The following is a 23987-nucleotide window of genomic DNA, read 5'->3' on the forward strand; positions in this document are numbered from 1 at the left end:
GTCAGCAGCTGTAGCCCTCAAAGCTGCAGGAGTGCTACCAAGAGGGAAAGAGAGACGTGAGGAATCAGCATGACCAATGATCAGAAACCTGGTCCTAAGTCTGGCTGATGGACCAGCTTGCATCCAACCTACCACTGACTTAGACCATGTCAAACTGCATCATCACATAAGAGCAGCCACCACTTATCACATGAACAGAAAGCAAATGACAGCCCAACGTGCACATGTGGAGAACAGAGAATTTTTGATGACTAAAAGGCTGTTGAGTAGCCTGGGTTTTATTTTTTGTCCTTCTTCTTAGCATTGCTGGAAAACCTTATGCTTTGGTCACACTGAGTTTGTTTTCAGTGCTAACGGGAGTTGACTTGATGTCAATTCATGATGGTTAGGACACAGAGGAACCCAGCAGAATAGTGTGGCACAATTTTAAGCAAGGGATACTCAAATGTGAAGATTAATTTGGAATGACCTGCTCCTATAGTCTAACTAGACATGGAGAAACTTCTGGTGTTTATTCTTGAATGTGTCATGCTAAGCACAGCAAATCTTGTTTACCTTTAACTGTCAGACCTAGGACAGGGTGGATTTGTCTCTGCATGGGAGAAGAAAGTATTGGGGAAGGCCTTTCTCACCCCCTCTGCTCTGTACCTGGAGAGACTCTGTGTCTTACAACTCTGAGTTGTGATTTGAAGTAATTTGAGGATAAAGCCAAGACTCAGTTAATAATGTAAGACAATTCTGGGAGTGGGGGTAGGGGGTAGCCTGCTGTTCTTTGTATTGATCAGGAATTAATGTCTAACCTTTAAAAATGCAGTGGAGAAGCTCAGTGTGACTGTGAAACCCTACTTTGTGCTGTGATCAGTTACCTCCGGGGACCCGCAAGGCTCAGCCTGCTGATTACAGATGCATCTGGAAAAATCTGAATTTTCAATTTTTCGCATGAATCTTATAAAGTGAAACGGACTCCTGCTGGGATTTATGAAAACTGGTTTACTCTCCGCTGCACTCAATACATCTACTCCTTAGCTAAGTTGGGAGAGTGCTCTGACCAGAGAGGCACTGCAAGAATTATTCCACCCTCAGCAAGTTAATTGCTGCCTCGTCAAGTAGCGTGGTTATCCATCCCATCCCTTCTGCTTTCTCTCTCTTTTTCCCCCCTCTTCCTCTCCAAAAGCTGACGTGCGATGTCTTTTATTTTTTTCTCTCCTAACCATCTGTTTCATGTTTGTAACTTGCAGAGGGTGGGTGTGTGGTAGTGGAGCTTGTGATCAAGTTTGCTGGTGGAGGCATTTCTTTCACTCTGTTAATTAGATTTGTGTTTTCGTTACTCCCAGTTCTAAGGGCCATGCAAATAAGACTAAATTATGCATTAATGATATGCCCCAGTGTTTAAAATGCTCTTACTGTTGGGGGACACTGGCTCCATCCTGTATTCCTCCCTTTCATGGAATTCAATTATATTTAAACTATTAACATGGAAAGTCTAAAAATTCTATTAAAATGTCAGTTTAATAAATCTTCCTAGGTTTAATCTTTCATTTCTGGACCGGGGGAAGGGGAGGATAAATTATGACAGTTTTAAGTTTTCCCAGAGCAGCCCCTGCGTGTTAAATTGTCTGTAACTCTCAAAGTGTTTCTGAACTTATCTCTATTGGTAAAACAATTTGAGGCAATAGGAGGGTGCCCGGGGTATTTACTGGAATCAGGCACTTCATATCCAGATCTAAAACATGCCGAGATTGGGGGAATTTGGACCCAGTCGTTTGTTTCAAACCATTCTAGAGAAACAAGGGAAATGGTGTGCCTTCATGCCTGGTCTCCACTCCCCACTCCAGGCTCTCATGGATGGGTTTATCCAGCTTTAGACATGTGAGTTGGACTCAGCTCTGTTTTAAACTCATTAGATTGCTGTTGTTTTTAATTTCTCTCTTCTTCCTTGTGCCGTTTCAGGAGTATCAAGGGACCTGCTGTCATTCTAGTTGGTACCCCATTGTGCTGAGTACCATGTAAACATCTCCCCTAAATGATGCTCTCTTCTCCCCCTCTCTTTTTGTGCTGTACTTCAGCCCTTATTGAATGGCAAAATCGTGTCTCCTCTGCTTGCTTCAGCTAACTCCTGATTTGAAGCTGCTCCAGTGTCAATGCACAGGGATTTTCTAGTATTTCCTCTCAGCATTCCTATGCTTGAAATCAGGACTCGCATATGACCATATAAAGAGATTGCAATGTTTTAGCCCAAATAAAGAAAATCCAGCTCTTGGTCCTGCATCCTTAAGGCTGTAACACAGAGGATGCAGGTGAGGTGGTTGTTTTGAGACCTGGAACATGAACAGAGCATCCAGGAGTGCTTTGTGACAGGGCTGCTCCTACCAGAAGAAGATTCAATAGCTAAACATCCCTTTGTGGGGTGTTTCAGGGGCACCATCTGGGAGGGCAAAGAAGATCCAGGTGGTGATTTGATCCAGGCAAATCTTCTGGCATCAGAACTCCTCCTGGACCTGGTGTGGAGAGAATGATGAGGATGGTATTGTGGGTGATGTTTTTTCATGGAGCAATTGGTAGTCTTGCTCTGCCTCCCCCATAAAAATGTGGATTGCTAGTCTATAGATGATGATGGTTGCAGAGAGCTAGAAGTGTCAGGTCTGACCTTGCTTGAAGGGGCTCAGCTGGGCTTCCTCTGGAGCTGCCTATGAACAGCGATGGATTGTGATTTGTGCTGGCTCTGCAGGCTTTGCTCATGTGTTGGGGTGCAGATCCAGGACTGGGAGGAAATCCAGCTAGTGTGGGCTCTACAGAGGATGGACACTGAGGAGAAAAATCCAGCTGTCCCACCATGGTGTGGATTGATGCCAGAATCAATGTACATGAGGATCTATATTGAAATGGAAGAGATTTTCATTAGTTTCTTGGCTTTGCTGGGTATCACTGTGTGCTCCCAGTGAAATGCCTGCACAGCAGGAAAATGTGCTTGGCGTGGGCATATGGCTTATGGCATCTCTGCCATAAGCAATAAAGTATCTCTGATAGAAGAAAGTTCCATGTGGGAAATGCTGCTGTGGCTGTTGGTGACACAGCAGTGAAAGAGGGACAAGTCCCCCCAAATAGCCCGGCTGACCAGTGACCCCATGATGACCTGGGGAGGCCAGCATCTTGCAGGGTGCCTGGCATTGGCTTATCCAAAATGGAAAAGAGTACAGTCTGACACAGCTCACCAAAAAAGTCAAACTCCTCTTCTTGCCTCCCTCTTGCACCCACATTTTCAAGTTCTCCCAAATATTTAAGGTCAGTAGAGTTGAATTGCCCTGTTCCAGCCCTGGAAATGGAGAAAGTCAGTGACCAACAAGAAGGGTCAAAATGTTCTCTCTCAGTAGATTATGGGGAGAAAGAGGTGATAAATGGTACAGATTGGATGCCATGGTCAGCTGGGCTGTGGTGCATAGCTAATGCCAGGCTGCAGGGAGAGTGTGCGAGGTGCAGCGCTTTGTTTGGGTGAATAAACCATGCATGTTCATGGAATATTAATTAATAATAAATGAACATGCATGAATTATTCATGCTCATAAAAGCAAATTTTCCCTGAAGGCATAACACAAGATAGGTCTTAAGAAGGTTTGTTTTTGTTGCTTTTTTTTTTTTAAAAAAAAAAATGAGGGACGGATTTGTATGGGGCATAACTGATTGGTGGTAATTTGAATCCAAACGCAGTGTGACTGCCACAGCAGAGCCAGTGTATCTCAGCATACTGAACAGGCACTCCTGCTTCCACTAATGCTATTTTAGTCATTCATTTGTCTTCCAAGATGCATATAGGGACCTACTTGCTCTGAATCCCATTTGACTCCAGCAGGCCAAAAACGGTCCCCTGGGTTAACACCATTTCTGTTGGAACAGGGATAGATTTGTCCCCACACGTCCGTTCTGCTGACAGATTTGTTCCACCAGCGTGTAGTGCAGATGTCTCATACATGATGCAGGATTCAGGTAAGATTTGAAGCGTTGAGCTGACGCAGGAAATGCTGCCTCTCGATTTAAACTCCAGGTTATGCTAAACAGGCCAGCAGAACCTTTTGTTGCGCCGCTGTCTGTCCTTCTGGACAGCACAATAAGTCCCCATTAAAAAGGATTTAAATAAAATAATGCCTTTGTTTGTTGGTGATATGCCACCATGCCATCAGAGGCTGAAAGTTGTCCATAACTTAGGAGGTATCTTGAGTCAGCTTTGGGCTTGACTTTACCAAGGTAAAAATTAATGTCTGCAAATGCTGCATCTAGGGCAGGTGTCACTGTGGGACTGTCATGTTGTTCACTGTGTGCTGTAAATGCTGACCTTGCAGGGACCAGGGGCCTAATGTGTTGTAGCCATGCAAAGAAACATGTAAACATGTGCAATATCTTTCTAAGTGCCCTGCTCTACTGGTGGTCTACAAAGTGAAATGCAAAAGTTTCCTCACCATCTGAGGCCATTAAAGATTCCCAGGCTCATCCACAGTTAGATGCTGAAACATGTTCCCTGCCTATCAACAGCTCTGCACAAGTTTAATGTCAAGATATTCCTGGTCTCTCCTGAATAGATGTGGGAAAACTGGGTAAGCTGGATGTTGCTGCACTTGGCCAGAAGCTGCCTATTGATGGTGGGCACTCTGTAGCTCTCCCTGGGTGCTAAAACCTCTCCAAAATACCATCACGTTGCTCTGAGGAAAGGAGCTGCCTGGGTGGTACAGATGTGTGACAACATGGCTGAAGTCTCTATTCTCCTTCCCTGGGCTCCTTGCACACTCCCAGCCTTCTCTTGTTTTGTACTTCTTGTCGAAAATTGCAGCTGGCTCCTAAGGTGCACTGCCCCTACTGCATAAAGACACCACTGGCCAAAGTGTTGTCTCTGGGCAATGTGGCCATAGTGTATCACCAATGGTGACGAGCTGGGGAAAGGACTGCCCACATCTTTGGAAAGTGGGTTAGGAACTGTGAAAGCGGAGGATGCTTTGGGCATTTGCTAAGTGGTTCTGCAGAGATCTTGTGGGCTGGCTGGTTGGTGGATGCATGGGAAAGGATGTAGAGTGGCACATCATAAACATGGTGCTCGCCAGCCTCCCAGCCCTCATTTCAAGGCAAAACATCAGGGAATGTTAGAAATAGAGGTGAAATCCCCAGACACAACTCAGGTCCACTATGAATCTGGCCTCAAACCATCAAAATAATCTTAAACTCCTTTTTATTTCCTTTCCTATTTTTTTCCCCCAGAAGCGTGCATTGACTTCCTCAGCTAATAAAGAGCAGGGCCATAAACTCTGCTGCCTTTCCCTAGCAAGGCCGTTCCCTATGGTAAGCTGCTTCCTCCTGTCTTCATCTCCCTGTTATTACATTTTTAGTTTCTGCTTTCCCAGCAACCCTTCACTGTTGAGCTGCTGTGGTTTGATCTCTTTTTTCTGATTCCACAACAAACATGTTTTAAAGCCTTTGCTGCTGGTCTGCAGTTAGTTTTTCCAGGAAAAGTGCTTCATGTATTACAACTTAAAACATGGGTGCATTTTTCAGGATTTAATGTATTGGGAGCTAAGCCTTTGGTCTCCTCTTTCATATGGTCATGGAGGCAGACAAATGGGAGCGATTTGAGTAATTTATATGTTAAGAAGTAATAATCTTTGCAATGATTTTATCCATCCAAATGCTTTTAACTTTGATCTTTCTGTTTTCTAGCAACACCTTGTATTTTTTTCAGACCTCTTCACCCTTCAGAGATAACCATCCCTGATGACTCCTTTGAGCACTTCCCTCTGCTAAAGAGAAGCAATGTCTGATTGCCACTGCAACATTCATGTATATCCACAATTAGTGGCAATAGTTTTTGGTGTTTGGGGGTAGAGCAGCAAAGGGAAAAAGCTCTCTAGACCTTGAAAGCTGCTTTGTCCTTGCACAATGGTAATCTGAAGCCCTAGGTCTTGCTGTGTTTAGAAGTCAGTAGATTTACTAATTAACGTTCTTCGCTCAATTAAAAAGCCCTTGATCTGAGCCTGTCAATAGAGTTTCGGTATCTATAGAAATCTTTGCCTTGTGTTGAAAGATTTAGTAATTTCCTTCTTTCCCTTCAGACTAAATCTCAGTAGGGATGAGACACTGTTTGGCAAAACGGGCTTGGTGGCTCTGCTGGGCTGTGTCGAGGCAGCGGGACCCCCGTCGGGAGCCTCTCCTCGGCTGCAGCTGGGAAATGGGCTTAATTGCAATAATTTACTGGGCTGGGTAATTATTGGATTAAGGGTCAGTGTTGTAGCACTGAGGGGCGACATTGACAGAAGATGGGGTCCTGTCAGAAGAATCTGGCAGGGCTGGTGCAAAGGCACCAATGGCATCTGTGATACCTCTTTTTGAAAGGTCCCACAGCTTAGGGAGCAAGGCAGCTACAGGCTGAGATTTACTTTATTCTATTTAGGGTATATCCAAGGAGGACAAGAAGAGGAATATTTTTATTTCACCTTGTAACAGGGTAGAGACAGTCAGTGCTATGTTGTCTCTCTTTCACCTCTTGCTATAAATACCTGCTTGTGAGAAGGATCTTCTCAACCCACTTGGTTTGCATTTTAATTATTTTCTCTGTCTGGCACTTTTCATTTGTTGAGTCGTCTGTTATTGTCGATGTTTTGTAATGGCAGATAGAAGCTGAGCATCACTGTGAACTGGACATCCCTGTTTATGTGGGAAAATGCATATTTATTAAAGTTTTTTCCATAAGAGAAAAACCCTGAAATAAAAAACTGGACAAAGAAAGATTTTTCCAAAGACCACTGACAGGCACAGAATGATGCACTGATGTCTTGAACTGACTTTAGTCCAGCACTTTACAGTGCTAGGCCCTATTTCAGTAACTTTTTTAAGAGGTTTAAGCACATGTACCCTCCAGTTTAAACCTTTGTTCTCTTGCAGGATTCACTACCTTACTGGAGTCATGAGCCTTAATAAAATCTCTAATCATGCTCCTCTTCTGAGAAACACTTTCATCATCGGTTGCCTCGTTAGACCAACTCCTCCTCTGGAGGATGCAAACCCCTCATGAGTCTTGTGTGTGTGGCATGCCTGCGTTTTGGGTGTGTTGGGTGGCGGCAATGGTATGTGGGTGATTCGTAGGTGTCATGAAGAAGCCAATTCCTGAAGTGTCTCCTTGCTTGGCAGTGTCATGGTAGAGCTCAAGGGCTAATGTGCTGTGCGCTTGCAACTGCCCCAGGTTGGGATGGGTAGGAACTGGAGATGAAGGGCCAGAAAGGGCCAGGGAATGAGCCTTTATGGCTTGAAGGGAAGGTAAAGCTCATGATCTGTGATTTCTCAACTCTCACATTGGAAGTGAAGGGATAGGTGAGGTGCAGGCAGCACAAGTCTCTGCAACATGCTCCCCCTTCTGCTTTCCTCTTCAGCAGTCGAGCTCTAAAGCCATAGAAGTCATCAGCCCTGGGAGGCTACGTGGCTTCACATCCAAAAACGTATCTCAGATACGATTCCCTTTTGCTTGCCATGTGGTTGTCTGCTTTCCCTAAACCCTCAAGTCTCGATCGGAAAGGATGGGACGCGTCTCATCAAGTTGGCATCTGCAGTGTGGATGCTGACTTCAGCAACAGTCACCCGGGGCTCCCAAAGGGTCTGTGGAGATTGAGCCAAGGCAGCCGAAGGAGTCCAGGGCATGATTCATCTCTTCTTAAACTAGATGTCTAAAATAGGTCTGGAAAGTTGTGCTCGGAAAGTGCCGATTTCTCTCGGCTGGCTGTGAAAGGAGCTGACGGTGATTAGCTCAACATCCCTGTTGAGGATATCTGTGTCTAGTCAGATGAATCCTACCCAGATGGCTTTTGGCTGTGTTTGTACACAGAGCTCAGCACAGGGGGGCTGTATCCTCAGTCACCATGGATGTTACCATAACATAAATAATACCACTAGCACGACTGAGGACATGTACTGTACATCCCTCGTTGTTCCAGCTCCACAAACATACATTTTACCATCCTCTGTGGTTCGATATGTATTTGTTAATATAATAAGAATGGGGGGTGGACGTGGGTGGGTGGGTGAGTGTACAGTGTCCTGTATGAATAGGTTGAGGTAGACTGATATCATCAGACAGCTCTTCTGCATCCTGATTGATTGAGGTGCTCTGTTTCCACATTAACTCGCAATAAAGTGCTCTCTGATGCCGATACGCATTCATCATGTGCAATTGTGGAGACTGTTTATAACTTAATTTACTCCAAGGTAATGATGATTATATCTAAATATTTATGGAGAGGTCAGTACAAGTAAATTTCTCAGTAATTTTGTTTTGCTTTTCTTTTCTTTCTCTTTTCTTCAGCCAGCCAAATTATCTCAATGCTCCCTACAGACCTTCTGCTAATTCCTTTGTTTGCAGTGACAGTTAGTGGAGAAAGAGGGCTGATTAACTGCAGGCTGCCTCTGCTCTGAGCGAGCCAGCAGTCTAACCAGAGGTGCACGCTGCGTCTCTGCCTTTTATTTTAACTTTGACCTGTAGGAATGTCATGGGCCAGAGATGTCTATTAAAATATATCTAAATTATGTATGTGTTTGTGTGAGTTAGCAATGCAAGCTTCCCACTAACACTGTTAAAAATGATACTCTCTGCAGATGTGAAGGCGGGTGGCATCAATGTAGCACTGGTTGTTCATCTGGTGATGATCTGTTCAGGGCAGACTGGTGATGATCATTTTTAGGGTGGGCTCAGTCTGGAAATAAAATTATTTATGGTACCTTGGGACTCTTGTTAATTTTGGGGTGCGGGCACGTTTCCCCATTTTTTCTGCTTGCTCTTTCTCTGTGCTCTTTCTCTTGTGTGACACACTCTGCTCGTGTGGGGGGATCCCATCTCTTCTAGCAGGATTTAGCCTGGTGGAGCTGTGGTCTGTAGACAATTCCCAGCCTGTCTGCTAATATTTAGGACTGACTGGAGCTGGAATTTTTCATCCAGGAATTTTTTGAGGCAGTGTGGAAAATGGACCATTTTGTTATCTCTGAGGGAACAGGAATTTCACGATAGTGATATGAAACAGCTGAGAGGATGTTTCATTTTGATGTCTTATGAAAAACATCTGTGGACCCCTGCGCTTCTTGGCTCTCCCTGCTCCATATGCAGAGCTCCAATACATCACATTGTTCTCTTCCTTCTTCTCCTCCATCAGCCATGTTTGTGCACTCGTGTGACCCTGAGTGCTGTGCTTTGTGCAGGACTTGTTGCCTTTTGCATGCATTAGGCAAGCACTGAACCTGGAACGTGTCCCTTGGGGGGACGTGGGCCGTGGGATGCCTGGATCCTGGATGAGTAATGAATTTGGGAGAGAGATGGATGCTTATATGCTCAACCCCATGAAGGTGGCATTGGCTAAGAAGGGTGTGTAGGACCTGATTGTAGCTGGATGTCTCTTGCTCTCTTGGACATCAGCACCAGCACAGGATGATTCACTTCTGCTCAAGAGGTGCAACCAACCACCAGCCAATGTCAGGTTGTCGTCAGCTTTGGGGCTTGGCAGTGATTGGTAGTCAGTTGGAGAGGTGGTAGCTTTGGACCTAAATGGTATGTAGAAAGATTCCTGATGCCTGCAGTCTTCCCTTGAGCCTGGCCCCCACCAGTACTCTTATGCATTCTAAGACAGTGGTCCATGTTGTCTTTAGAACTCATCCTCGTCCTGATTTAAATACTACTTTACTTCTGTTCCTGACATTAACTCTTCACATATTTTCTGCTTTTCCACTTCCTAGCTTTGTTTTCCATGGAGGAGCAGTAGAAGCCCTGCAGCCATGCCTTCCTGTGCAAAACCATTGCCTTTTGTCCTCACCTTGTCCTGTGGCATAGAAGAGGGATGTCCAAACTCTGTAACTGGTGGTAAGTGATTGCTACATGTATCTATAAGTGATTTGGTGGTGAGGATGTATTTTCAGATGTTCCTCTGAACATTTGAATATCCAGCTGTGGCCCTCAGCTGCCTATATCCAGCTGGAAAATGGACCTGTCTTGCAGTTCAGTCTTTATGGCACGGACAAAAGCAATTGTATATATCCACTGTCAGCCTGAATCAAATGCTGGAAGAGAGAAAAGATATTGAAGTATATTGAACCACGGAGGAAAAAAAAATATAAGTGCAATCTGCTCCATTAAAAATTTCATAGGCCGTTACTTTTACAGTGCAATTAGCTTAGTGATTCTGGTGCTATTGGAAGCCAGCACAGTGGATAATCAGAGGCAGAAATGCCTGTGCAGGTACATTTGCAGAAAACCTTTAGGTTTTTCAGCTGCTTTTCACGTGTTCCGAGCGCGCCCGTAAGTCAACAACTGTTGATCCCTTCCCTTCAGCTTCACTTTTCTCCTTTTGCTTGTGTTTCCTTCCACAACTCCAACAAGCCCCAGCCCCTGTGCCTTGATGTCTTTGTTGCCTGTGCAGCTGCTGTGGGACAGCGGCACAATGGGACCCGTCAGCAGGGGGGAGCGGGGCGGTGGCGGGCGAGGGGCTGCTGGAGGCAGGCAGAGGGGGGCTTTTGTGGGGAGGGAGTGTTTGCTACCTTTGATGCCAATCATTTTGGAAGAGTTTGTGCTGACACGGAAAGCAGCAAGGGGGCTTTTCATGTGAATTCTGACGAAAAGAAAGGGATCCCGGGAGCCACATAAGCACGTTTCCATGGCTGAGTGCTTCATACGAAGTTTGCGTTTTCCTTTCAATGCAAACTGATGGCCATTTTTCTACTGTTATACTGGGGGAAAACTGCCCGTTTCTTTGATTAAGGGCCTGATTCTGGCCTTGCTTGCACCAGACATGCAGGAGGAGGCATGAGGGGATAGGCTCTGCCTATCTCCAACATTGCAGTTGGGCTTCTCTCGGGCAAAAAAAACCTTTTGGGTTTATTTTTTGCATTTCATCATGAAGACTCTAAGCCATGAGACTTACAACAAAGCCATAAGAAGGTCTGACCCCCTGGTGCTTGACACTTGAGCATCCTGGTTTTATGCTTATGTCCAAGGACTCAGATCTGCCAGACCTTAGAAATTTGGAGTGGACAAGAGGATAACCTCACTTAGGAAAAGCTGCAGACAAATAAGAAGGCAGACCCCGATTTCTCACATATGCTGTGTCTGTGCTTGCAGCCGAGTGGATACTCTTGGCTCATGTAGTCATGCAACATGGGAGGTGAACTCTGAGAGTGAACACACATGCACGGTGCATTTATATGCATGTCAATGACCAGCCAATTCACTGATTAATTTGACAGCAAGCCCTGTGAAAGTCTCTGGGAGCTTTCTACCCCCACCTCAAAGCCTGGAATTCAGTGTCATACAACTGCACAAGGATCACTAATGAGAAAAAAAAGTTCTTATTCCTTCTGGCTGAAAAAGATAAATTTCCCTAAAAGCCCAGACCCCGACATTTCAGAGAACTTGAGTTGAAGACAAAGAATGTGCATTGTTTCTAAACAGATGCAAAAATAATGATAATAAAAAATCTTCTGCTTTTCAAGCCAATCTCACAATTTCCAAACCTGGCTCATGGTTTTTCTCATGCTTCATGGTGACAATGCCAAGCTGTTGTCAGACTGCTAAAGAAGCTCATTCAGTTTCATCCAAATACCAAAAAAAAAAAAGAGCAAAATCAGATCAGTCTCCAAAGTTTGGATAGAGGTTATGTCTTTTGTTGTGATGCTGTGTCTTAGAAGAAGAAATAGAGGCAGGAGGTTGAGCTCCAAGAGGTCCTCTGCTGTCTCTCTTCTGTGGCCATGTACAGAGCTCCATTATCTTCCCTCTCTCTTAAAGCATCTCCTCACAACACACTGCTTACAAAAAATGATTCATAATTCAAGATAATTCATTTCTCAGTGTGAAGACACATTGCAAAATACAGACTGCCATGATGTTACTGGCTCTGCACAACAGCCCTATCCTGAGGTTTTGCCTTCATTGTTGGAGTTTCTGTTTCCTGGACATTCCTCCACCATTTCAAAACTGTAGTTCCTCTCCTTTCCTCCAGGAAAGGAGAATTCCAGCATACAGGTCTGCTTCCAGCTCTCCTGTGTGAAGGATCCCATAGCTAAGTTTTGGACTCACTTTTGGAAATGTGGTGGACTCCCCAGCAAGCAAAAGGCACGTTTTCTGTCTAGGCTATTTCACCATCTCAGCTCACACATCCTTGCTGCTTGGGTGCCCTTTGCTGTGTGGGATCAGACAACTGGCCAGGGCTCCCAGAAACAGCCTGGATAGAGCCCGGTGTGAAAGTAGGACCCCAAATCCCATACTGGAAGGGAATCAGTAACCCTGATAACTTGTCAGCACTCAAAGGGCTATGGAGGGAAGAAGGAAAATTAAGGGCATCTTCCGCCCAGGTCAATTGTTTACTGCACTGCAGTCAGGGTATGAGTGGCTGTTACCATATCACCTATGGAATAATATTGGAAAATCCAGGTACATGCACCTGGTAGGTGGGACCGGGCTAAACTCCATCAGACTCCTGCAGCTTGAGGTCCTGACTTGCACAAAATATTCAATGTGGTGGTGTATTCCCCTACATACAGGTACTGTTGTCCTCCCTGCATGACATTTGCAGAGGATTCTGGTAACCAGAGGCTTAGGATAAATCAGGTTTGTTGTTGTTGTTGCTACTGCTGTGGGCAGCCTGGTACTGCTGAACTGTGGCCAGGGTCTCCAGTCCAGCACATGCATATTCTGCTGCCTTCTCCAGCTCTGCTGGAAATCATCTCACTAGCCTGTCGGGCCAGATGTTTAGCAACCATTTTTCCTAGTAGGAAATTAGTCCCTATCAGGTAGCAGGTGGCATTTTCTCTCCTTGCTGTACAGTCAAAGGCTTTGGGGAGCGAATATCCACATCCTCTCTCACCTGCAGCTATTTCCAAGGGGCAGCAGTATGGAACCAGCACCAGCAAAGCTTATTACTTGGAAGAAGAGAGAGGAAATGAAGGTAAGCAAAATAAGTGTCTCTAATGGACCCAGACCGACAGCAGAACATCCATGTAATTGTAATTTACAGAGACTTTGACTATTATAAATACAGTCGCAAACAATGAGGGGTATCTATTTTCTGCTGAAGGCACAGGAGCATCTCTCTTTAATGTTAGAAAAAGCTGTGCACACCTGGAGAGAGGGATATAAGGGCAAATGTGCCAGACAGGTGATGCAGCTTTGCTCACCCAGCTGCTGTTCCAGAGGTGGAGGGAGTGTAGGGGGACCTGTTTTCAAAAGGGTTTTGGTTGTGGCTCCAGCCACAGTGGTGTGCACATGTGAGATCTCGAGGTGTGAGCCCCCACTGATGTGCACCTGGCATCTGCTTTACCTGTGCCAAGCACAGCTCCTGCCAGGGCTGGCTCAACGAGCAGCAGAGGTGTCGCTGAGCAGGGACTAAAGCCACCGCCTCCTGCAGGTTTAGGGGGTGGTGTGAAGGAGAAGAAAACACGCTTTGAAGACTCCCCAGGGAGCAGACTTAGTAGCTGAGGTCTCTGGGGGATGCTAGATCCTGGATACCTATTTATCCATAGGAGTCTGTGTGCATGGGAGCTTACAGTTTTCCCTGGAGATTAGCAACTTTTGCTGGTTCCCCAGCATATAATATTGGCTTGACAACTGTAGCTAACTCCTGGTTCCACTTGCTTTTCCTATTAGCTGAGGGTTTTGTGTGTGAAGAGGGGTGGATTGAGTTTATGCCTGCAGACTTGAGGGAGGACAAAGGCAAGCTAGGAATGCTCCCAGTTGCCACTCAGAGCTTGGGGGCATTGGGGAAAACTCTGCATGAATAACCCCCAGCTGGAGAGTGCTGTGGTGATGTCTGTTTGTACGTGTAACACAGGCCATATGTATATTTATGTATAGGGTTGTTGTGTTTGCATGGTGGGAGCATGGACACAGGTAGTGCTTCCATCTGTCTGTGGGCACCAGGTTATTGTGTTCACTCACTTATCAGTTCTGTCTTTTGGTGGTTAAATACTTCCCAAATCAGGTCAGATTGTGCAAGAACCCTCCCTTTCTTGGAGGGTTTTGGGATAGACCAAAGGGTTTAGATACTGTGGTAGCAGAAGCTGTGACGAATGGAGAGCCAAGCCCCTCTTGTACCCAAAGGTCAGGACCCTCATGGTACTGGGTTTTGCTCCAGCTTTTTGCCAGATGTCTCCTGCCTTCCCTGCAGGGTCAGAATATAGCCAGTGACTCCATATGATCCTTGACTCTGCCATGAAACGTCCCTGTGGGTCAGAGGGTGACTCCTGAGGCTGCTGACAGTGTATTTTCTTGGAGGGACTGGGGAGCCCTGGTGTGTCCAGTGATGCTGCAAACCATGAAGACACTTTAGCCCTCACTTGAACTGCAAAGGCTCTCATCTGTGGGAGGATACAGAGCCAGATTTTAAAAAGGCATCTCTGTTCTCACTGTGACCCCAAGGCTTGTACTGACTCTGGTCACAGCTTTTCTGAAATGTCTTCTGGGACCCTGAGACCACATGTGAGTTCCCAGGGACCACTGCCTGCAACCAATGTGCAGGATTTTGGTAGGGCATTGACAGAAGCACAGTGGAGATGACAAGGTGTGGGAGCAGCCCTGGCCCCATGGTGTCTGACTGTAACGTTCTTGTGTTGGGCTCTTCTGGGGGAAGAGTGAGGAATGTGCCTGCTGGTGACTTGGGCCAGATGTGACTGAGGGCTGTCTTGAGGTGGGGAATCAGCAGAGACCCACAGCATGACACCAAGACCAGGAGAAGTGGAGTCTGAAACGCTCTGCCGTGGGGCAGAGACAGCAGGACCCAAGAAAAGCTAAAACCTTCTGCTTGGTAGAAAATTCAAAATAAGACAACCCCCCCCCCCCGATCATCACCTTGTGCCAGCAGCATCCTGATGACAGCTGAGGCTCAGCCCCTGTCCTTGCAGGCTGCTGCGGAGGGGGAGCAGTGTTGGGCGGCAGAGCTGCTCTTCTCTCTCCTTCTTCCCCATCCTTCCCAGCCCCCTTCTTTACGGGGTTAATTTTATTTTTTCCTCCAGGGGTTTAGGAACAGCCAGCTGAAATGCGCAGGCCAGCTGCCTGCCGGTGGCAGCAGGAAAACAGGCAGACAAAGCAGATGGACGCAGCAGGGGTGAGGGAAGGAGCACTGTCTTCAGCGGGCCATGGGCACCACGAAAGAGTAAACAGCTCTCCAAAGGGAGCCGGGAGCTAACTCCAAACCCCATCCTCTCCCAAGTACTCAATCACAGCACATTAACAAGAACGCCTGGACTGCTGGGGGAGAATAAACAATAAGAGGCCATGCTGGCAGGAGAGTGGGAAAAGCAGAGCCCCCTCCAGTTAATATTTATTGTAAAAGGGTGTAAAAAGTGGCTTGAGGCTCAGCGTGTTGTCAGCGAGCTGCTGCTCATCTCCTTTCAGGACAACCGCCCTTTCCCTATCCCTATCCCTGCATATGCAGGGGATTTGTTTGGAGGAAGGAACAAAGGAAATCCAGAAGCTGGAGGTGAATCCACTGCCCCCTTCTCCTGGACCGGCTGTGGCTCAGTGGATGCACCCTCACTTCCCAAATCCTGACCAGGGACTGGTGTTTTGGCGGCTTGACTCTCCTCGGACACCAGAGCAGCTCGGCTGTGCTGCCACCCAAGTGAACTGCTCCTATGTGGGAGGGGGGAATTGTGTTTGGAGGCCCAGGGCTATTGTTTAGGAGCAGGAGGGGGTGATTCTCCTCCTGCTTGTGCCAGCGTGACTTCCTTGATTTTGCTGGAGCGGCTCCTGATTTATGCCTGAGAGCTGGATCCTGCTCGCCGGGCGTTGCTCTTTCATCTGCAACATTGCAGCGAAGTTTGTTTACAAAGGTTTTGGCACAGCCACAGATTCCTTCTCCCCTTCCCCCTCTTCCTCCTAATCAGCTGCAGTTTTCTCTCTCCTTTGGCTCCCACTGAAAAACTGATTGACCTTTCTGAGCTGTGTCTGACACATGAACCATGCAAAATCCTTTCTACTCCCCCAGCCCCGTGCTTGTTTTCTTGGGAACCCGGCTGCCTGCAGCAGCCCAAATGGGTGGCCTCAGGCAAATGAGTTTGCTGCCTTTTGGGAGCTGCTTTGCTTTTAGTATTGGGCATCCTCGACCTGTGGTGAATGTGTGTTTTGTGGCTGAGCCTCCCCAGCGCTCTTTGCAAACAATGATGCCATCGCTAAAAATGTGTCTGCGACATGCGCCAGGTCCCAGGTTGCCTTTAAAATGGACCCATTTAGACAAAATTGAATTTCAAGGCAGAATACGAAAACTTCTGGCCCTGGGACTCCCTCCATCCCAGCAGGGTGTATCCATATGGAAAGGGCACAAAGGCAATTTAATCCTTCTTGGGACCAAACTCTTGCATGAGAAGCTAGTCTGACCTGTGGCAGCTTTATGTTTTAGCCAGGCATGGGGATTGCCCATGTTTGGCCTGTTGGGCTGCTAAAGATCTAATGAGAGCCATGAATTTGCCATAAATATGCTTAAATTGTTTTTTCTTTATGTATTGAGGATAAAGAAGCACAGGGGGAAGAGATGAGTGGTCTAGTGGTCTGGTAAAATTATCTTTGCAGCTGTTCCCCTATCAGTCCAGTGACACTGGGGCCTAAACACTCTTTTACCCCTTCTTGAGCATGTGTTGGACCTCATCCATTTACCACATTTCGGTGGTTCAGCTTTCTGTTGTGTTACTTGTCTGTATTGCAAGAGTGAGTTTTAGAAGCACCTTTCTGCTGGCATCAGGTAGAAATGGAGTTGTTTTTGAGGCAGGCCAGCCTCTCCTGCAGGCCTTTTGCTGTCTGCCTTGTATTTTAAAAGCTAGAGTTTGAGGCAGGTGAAAATATAAGCAAGATGTTTCCTTGCTCTTGTCCAAGGCAGTGTTTTCTTGTGCTAACTAGAGTGTGTTACACACCTTGGTGAAATCTGAGTGTTACTCACCTCGTCCACCACAAATCAGTGGAAATATAAACAGTAAATTGTAGCACATGCAAGAACAGAGCACTGAGAAAAATGCCAAGGCAACCAGGGATGTGTCAAAGAGCGAAGGCTGCTCTGGCTCTGGCAGCGAGAGAAGAAGTTTCTGTTTCCACAAAAAGACAATAAACTGCCCCAAAAATATACATGGTAATCACACAGGCTGAGCCTCCTCAGACTCAAAAAGCAAAGCACAAGAGTCTCATGGACCTGTCTGACATGTATGTGGCCAGGGCAGCTCTCCTTGGCTGTGACATACCCCAAGTGACCCGTACCAGGTCATGGATGCCAGCAGAAGGCTTTCACTGGATTTGAGGAGAGCACTGATGTAACTTAACAACAGGATCTCCCTCCATTTTTCAGGAAAAGATGTGTCTTCAAATCAAGTAAAAAGTACAAATATTTTCTTCACTTATCCCTCCTACAATCAAATTCCTGTGGTGCTGATGGTGGGCTCCTGTTTTCCCTGGGCAATACATCGATTTGATTTTCTCCCTCAAACGATTAGTCACTGAAAGACACCACCACCCAATTTTTTACCCAGCTTTTTGGCTGCTTCTGGGTGCTAGGGGAATACCTGTGAAAGGAGCTCTTCTTTGCTTCAGTTCTTCTTTGCACACTTATTTTATTTCTCAAGCTTCCCTCATCTCTGATAATTCTTTTTTTCCCCAAAACATCCTCTTCTCCACCAAGAGCTGGTGCTGCCCAGGCTTTGTTTGTGGCAGCTGGGCATGGTCCAGTGTGTGTCCTGAGCAGCTGTCTGTCCCTGCCTCTCCTCTGCCATGCTGATTCCTATATTAGAATAAAATTATTGATAGCAGCAACAGAACCCAAGTGGGTAGACCCTGCTGGAGGGCAATTGCAGATCTAGACACTGGATTTAAATCTAGAAAAATACGACATCTACATCAGAGCCCTGACATGGTGTATAGGACTAGTCAGCTTTTCTCAGAGGGTGATGAATATTTAGCCACCCCATCTTCCATGGGCAGGGCAACAATTGGACAAGGTAGGCTCCAAAAGCACCCTGATGTATTGGTTTTCACATGGTACCACTCCATCTCAGCCTGAGGTTTAACCCCTGTGATGCTACTTTCTCTTTTACCCCATGGTCAAACAAAAACTCCCGTATTTTAGGATGTTGCATGAGTTTATCAGGCAGAATCATGTGAGATTTGCTAGTCCTTCCCTGCAGGTGGGCAGAAGAGGATTGAATTAATTTTGAAGACACCTTAAGCTTGATTTTCTTTTCCTCATGCCAGTGTCTCACCACTTGGACGACTTGGCTGGAAATTTCAAGTGGAGCAATGATCTCAGCCTCTTACAGCTCTGCTAGTGGTTTGCAGTCCCCTCATAAAGCCATGCTCTCGAGGAACTGACTCACCCTACCCCAAGGACTGAAGAGTGACTTCTGTGTTGCTGACCCTGGGACCCGGGGACTCTGATGCAGACCCCAACAAAGGGGAAGAACTCCTGGGGCTTGTGGAAATGGATTGTGAGCTGGACTGCTCTCCCCACTGGGATGGTGCACAGTGCTGCTGTGGTGGCTTTAGCTGGGTTGCCCACGGATGGCACAGCTGGGACAATGGGCCCCTTGGAGGGCATTGGTGGGAGGTTTATCTGTGGCCTTAGTGATTTAGGAACACCTGTCCCTGTCTCCATGGCTCTTAATTTCATGAGATTGGATGTTTTAGGGATTTAGGGCATGTTTGTACCCTCCAAGGGGTCTGCCAGGAGGAACCCAAGATAGCCGGCCCTTGCTTTTGGGAATGAGTCTGCTCACTTCCCTGGGATATGGCCAGCACTGGATGCCACAGTGGCCCGAACTCTGGAAGACAACTCTGGGCTGGAAAACAGGGGCTGAGGAGCACACTGTGCCCATGGCTGCCCAGGAGTGATCTGTCAAACAGATCATGAAAACAGGCATGACGTTCTAGGAACACAAGCTTTCTAATCAGCATCTAGGGATGTCATGAAGTTTCCTTACTTAAAGACCAGGAGTGCTTTGGGGTCCTTGGAATAGAAACTCTGTCTGTTTCTAGAAATAGAATAGAATAGAAACCCTGCACCCCAATGTTTTTCCCAGAAGCTGTTTGCCAGCAAATTAACTGGATTTGAAATTCAGATGAGTCTTTGGATGAAAAAATATTCTTCCCCACATTGCCCTGGCCTCTGATGTGGCTAGTTTATTTTGTAAAGACATTACTGTTCCCCTTGGGAATGGTGTCTTCCTCTGTTTTATGCTCTAAGGAGGTAGCTCTTTTCATGTTTATCTTTGATTCAAGCATTGTAAGGAGCAATCCCTTACACTTATGCGCTTCATTGTATTCTGGCCATGAGAGATTCTCCCCCACTGTTTGTAGCTCTCTTTTCAGTGCAGCTAGTAAAATATTTGAACAGAAAATAAAAAAAAAAAAAGAGTGGGGAAAAAAAAAAGACACTAAACAGCCTCCAGCATGTAGAGGATAAAACGAGATGTAAGCAGAGGGCTCACTGTGGTTAATGCACAGGGCTGGGAGGCCTCAGGTGGACCACAGCCTCTCGTAGCTGCTCTTCCCCTGACTTCCTCTGTGACTTTGTCTAATTTATTTGACCTCTTCCTGCTACAGCTCTGGGATCTTTAACACCCTCCACCTGGGTTTTCTGTCTGGAAAACCCATGCAAAATCAGAGCCTCAAGCAGAATTTCAAGGTCTGGGGTGGGGAGAGATGGTGCTGTTTGTTAGTCCAGCTCATGACGGGTGAAGTATCAGTGGAAGAGCTCAGACAGCATTTTGACGGGGTGGTGGATCATGTGAGAGGCTGTGCACAAGTATGCAGCCTTCAAGGTCAAACAAATTAGGAATTTACCCCACTTCAGCTTTTTCCCTCCCCCTCCTGTCCAAGTGAAGACTTGGGAAGCAGTGAGCCTACAGGTAGCAAGTTATTTTGAAGCATGAGCTGGTGTCTATGTCAGTATTCCCATTTGCTGAGATCTCTTCCCCTGCTGACTGTCTGGGGCAAAGGCAGGTTTCAAGACATCTCTCTGCCAGGTCTAATGCTGCAGGGAAGCTGTTTTGCACAAGGTGATTGCAAGCCAATGGCTCACCCACTGAAAAAATAAGTTAATCTCAAGAGGTTATAGCAGGCAAATGTGTGTCAAAGGGTCTTAAGGCTGATTTCATCCTTTGGAAACATTCTGTGAATTCAAAACTGAGCCAAACTGGCATGAAGAGGCATCTTAACATAGGGTTAAGTGTCTGGAAAAATAGAAACTCACTGTGATGGTGATCGTGGGGTGGTCTGAGTGGAGACCTCCAGTAGGATCTGGTACAGTCCAGATGATTCTAGGTAATACTTGAATTCCAGGTAATTGAAAAAAAAAGTCCCCACATTTCAGAGGTTTTTCTTAAACTTCAGTGGCATAATGGCACATTTGGGGATGGAGCACAAAGTGAATATTTACAGAAATAAGTGAATGTTCCTCTGTGGGAGAGGGGCAGGGTGAGCCTGTGAATTAATGATCAGCTTTTAATTTGTCCTTTCATTGGGATCAATGAAAATGTCAAAATGATTGAGGTTTATGTTCTCATGGGAAAGATGTGAGCCCAAGAGAAAGAGATCAGACCTTTTTTTTAATATATTTTTTCTGTGAAGAAGATGTTTCCCTTCACCTCCAATAGCAGAAATGTGACAAGAGAAAGCGAAAGGGCAGCCTGAAATTTATCCCTCTGTGGGAACTGGTCTGAAGGTGGTGATCCCTGAGAGTCAAGTTATTTATCCTGCACTGCTGTGTTTCTGTGGGTGAATTTCTCAGGGAGCCTGGACAATGCTCAGGTCCCTTCAGAGTCTTAAAACTCACCATCCTTGGGATGGCAGCTTCCCTTGGCACAGGATTCGGCCTCACTGGTGTTGTCAGATGCCATTTTGCCAGCTGCAGACATGTACTGTTTGCTCTCTCCAGTGCTGGGAGGTTCAGGGCTCAATGTGTTTCAGGACACTAGTAGGACAGTGAGATACTCATGTTTCTGAAGATCCTGGTTTGAAAAGGCTGGATGCTGATGATGGATGTGAAAAGCTGACATTAATGTACTGGAGGCAAAATCAGCCTCCATGGTCAGATTTGAATTCTGATTACCGGGAGTATTGAGGTTTGGTCCCCATAGCCACATCTAGTTCTGCAGGACAACATTAACCTTGCCTCTGCACTGGTTGTCACATTCCCCACTGTGGGACCAGAAGGATTAATGAGGTTTTCTCTGTAATGAAGCTTCTTGAGGACTTTCTTCAAGAGCAAGCAGTCTACTCAACTTCATACTTACAGCCATACATTCACAGCTAAAATAAGCATCTGTATCCTTGTTTCAGCTGAAAAAAAAGGTATTTCTGAGGCTTGGCAGTGCTTAGGCACAAGGAAGGTCCCTTTTTGCCTGCTCACTTGATGCTTGTATCATTTCTGATCAGTAAGTCAAGTATTCAAGTGTGTGATCAAGGGTTTAGCTGCCTACAGGAGAGACCCAGGGTGGAAACAGTGAGATTGTAGACTCCTTTGTGCAACCCCTGTCTCGATGGAGGCTCTCAAGCAGCCCCATGACAGGGACAACATGTCTGCAAACTGCCAGGCGTGCTTTGGCCTAATTAAATATTCATTGTGACAAAATGCCACAAACACAAGGGAGTTTTCAGCGATTGCTTCACCCCAGATAACAAACCTACATTGGCTTGATCTGTCGGGGCTCCCACGATGTGTTTCCTTCCTCTCTCCACACTCTGTGCTCACCTTGGTCAGCCTCTTGTTCCTTGTAATGAACAGGGCAAGGTCGAGAAGGGCTCTTTTATCTCGTGGCTGTGTTGTCTCAGTGCGTCAATACCCCCAAGTGCTTCTTTTTTTGTCTCGTGGGGGCCTGTTTATTAAATTCCACACTCTGCTCCGTGGACTCTGACATGGAGTTGAAGTCTCCTCCAAGTGGGCCAGCTGCCAGACTGGACCTATAGCCTCCCTCTTCCTTCTGTGCCTTGGCTCAGGCTGGGTTTTTGTTGCAGAAAATTTATCATTCCCAACACTCCCAGACATGAGCAATGCAACTGTGCTGCTGCCAGCAAGCACAGCCCTCAGTGGGAGCTTTTATGATAATATCACCTCGGCTATTGCCACTTATCCAACCCCAAGGTGCCACCTCAGGAACTGACCTCACCACTACCTGACTTGGAGCTCACAACACGTGGGGCACGGGGCACACACGTGTGCAGCACCAGTTATTGTAAGGCCTGAGCAGCCTAATGAGCTCATCTTGTGTGAAACCTCTCAACAGCCTGTCCCTGCATGCCCGAACCAACATCCTGTGTCAGGGACCACGAGCTTCCCTGGTGGTCTCAGCAGACACAGGTTTTAGCCAAAATAAGGGTCACTCTTACATGTACTGGGAAATAAAATTGGAAGGACTGAGGGCCAGGCTCCTGGCTTCAAGCTACATTCCTTTTCTCTTTTGAGATGAATATGCCTTTCTTGTGGAAGGCAGCAAACCGGATGTCTCATCTATCCTACAGTCCAGCTTAATGCCCACCCCACATCCTGACCAGTTCTTTCTAACCCAGGGCAGACACAAGAAAACCCTGCTGTTAAGGAACAGCTTAATCAGAAAGAAACTTTTCCACAAACTCCTTGTTTTGCTTTCTTCTCATTCCCCCATCCCTTCAAGCAAGGGTTTTATATCCCTGGTGACCTGCTAGGGCTTTTTTAACTCCTTGCTTTCGTTACCCTTGCTGTTCATGGAATCATAGAAGAGTTTGGATTAGAAGGGACTGTTAAAGGTCATCTATTCCAACTCCCCTGCAATAAGCAGGGACATCTTCACCTAGATAATTGTTATTATTGAAATGTCCAGCCCTGCCTTGAACATGTGGCTTGTAGAGATGTACTAGTGCAGTGAAATGCATGGGAAAATTATGCCGTATGTCAAATTCAGGGTAGAAATCGTTCAGTGAGCTGATTTTTAGTGACTTTATTTCTTTAGTTTCCCAGCTGATTATTTAGCCATCTTTACCAGAAAGTTGTCTCAGTGAAATGAGAACTCACCCACATTCTGGATAAACTCATGGTTTGGGGATTTTTTTAGGTTTGAAAATGTCGGGTTGTCTCTGGTGGAGGATGTGTATGCGTGTTTTATTTTGTGTGTGTGACATCCCTGCATATGTTTTGGATTGGTTCAGGAGCTGAAATAGCAAAACAAACTTTTCTTTATTCAAAAATGAAAATGAAATGATCAAACAGCTGAGACGAGCTATGTGTAATGCTTTATGTTTTACTGATTATTTAGTAGATATCAATGGCAGTAATTATTATTACTATGACTCTTTCTGCTGTTACTTTCTCCATCACTCCTGAGTCTTTGTATGTTTGTGAAACATTTGGATAGCTCACTGCTGTTTGTTTTCCACCCATTGAGGATGTTTTAAATTCTGCTGCAATCTGCCTGGAGGCTGTGGTAAGCCAAAGACAGTGGTTTGTGCAGTGCACTGGCAGAGCAGGAATCCAGATCTGTGCACAGAGGTGTTGCTGGGTGTGCTGCTTGTTCTTAACCTGCCTCTGTGGAAGTGTGCATTTGACTGGTGATTAGGGAACATCCTTATGTCCTGTAGGTGAATATCTGGTCACAGGGATGCACTAATTTTTGGGCTAGGGATGCTAGGACTCAGGAATACAGCATAGCATGATTGGCAGGCTCTAGCAGGGGGAAACTGAGACCTAAGGGATGGTTGTTGGCAAGAGAGGGCAGCTTCAGAGGAATTCCTGCAAGGAAAGAAGGCGTGGGTAAGTAAAGGAAGGGACCTGCATAAATCCGTGTCCTTTTGCAATTTCAACCATTAGAAGCTATGGAAATGCAGGGTGGAAATCATTTTAGGCAACTGGTTTTCTTGCAGCTACACAGCTGAGTTATGAAAGGGGAAAAAGTGCCAAATCAAAAGTTTTCAGGCTCTATATTTTTGGATGGGTCTTTGCTGAGCTTTTTAGTGGATTTTTTTTCCCCCTGAATTTGGCACAGTT

The sequence above is a fragment of the Chiroxiphia lanceolata genome, chromosome 1 (assembly GCF_009829145.1).
Source record: "Chiroxiphia lanceolata isolate bChiLan1 chromosome 1, bChiLan1.pri, whole genome shotgun sequence".
Taxonomy (NCBI): domain Eukaryota; kingdom Metazoa; phylum Chordata; class Aves; order Passeriformes; family Pipridae; genus Chiroxiphia; species Chiroxiphia lanceolata.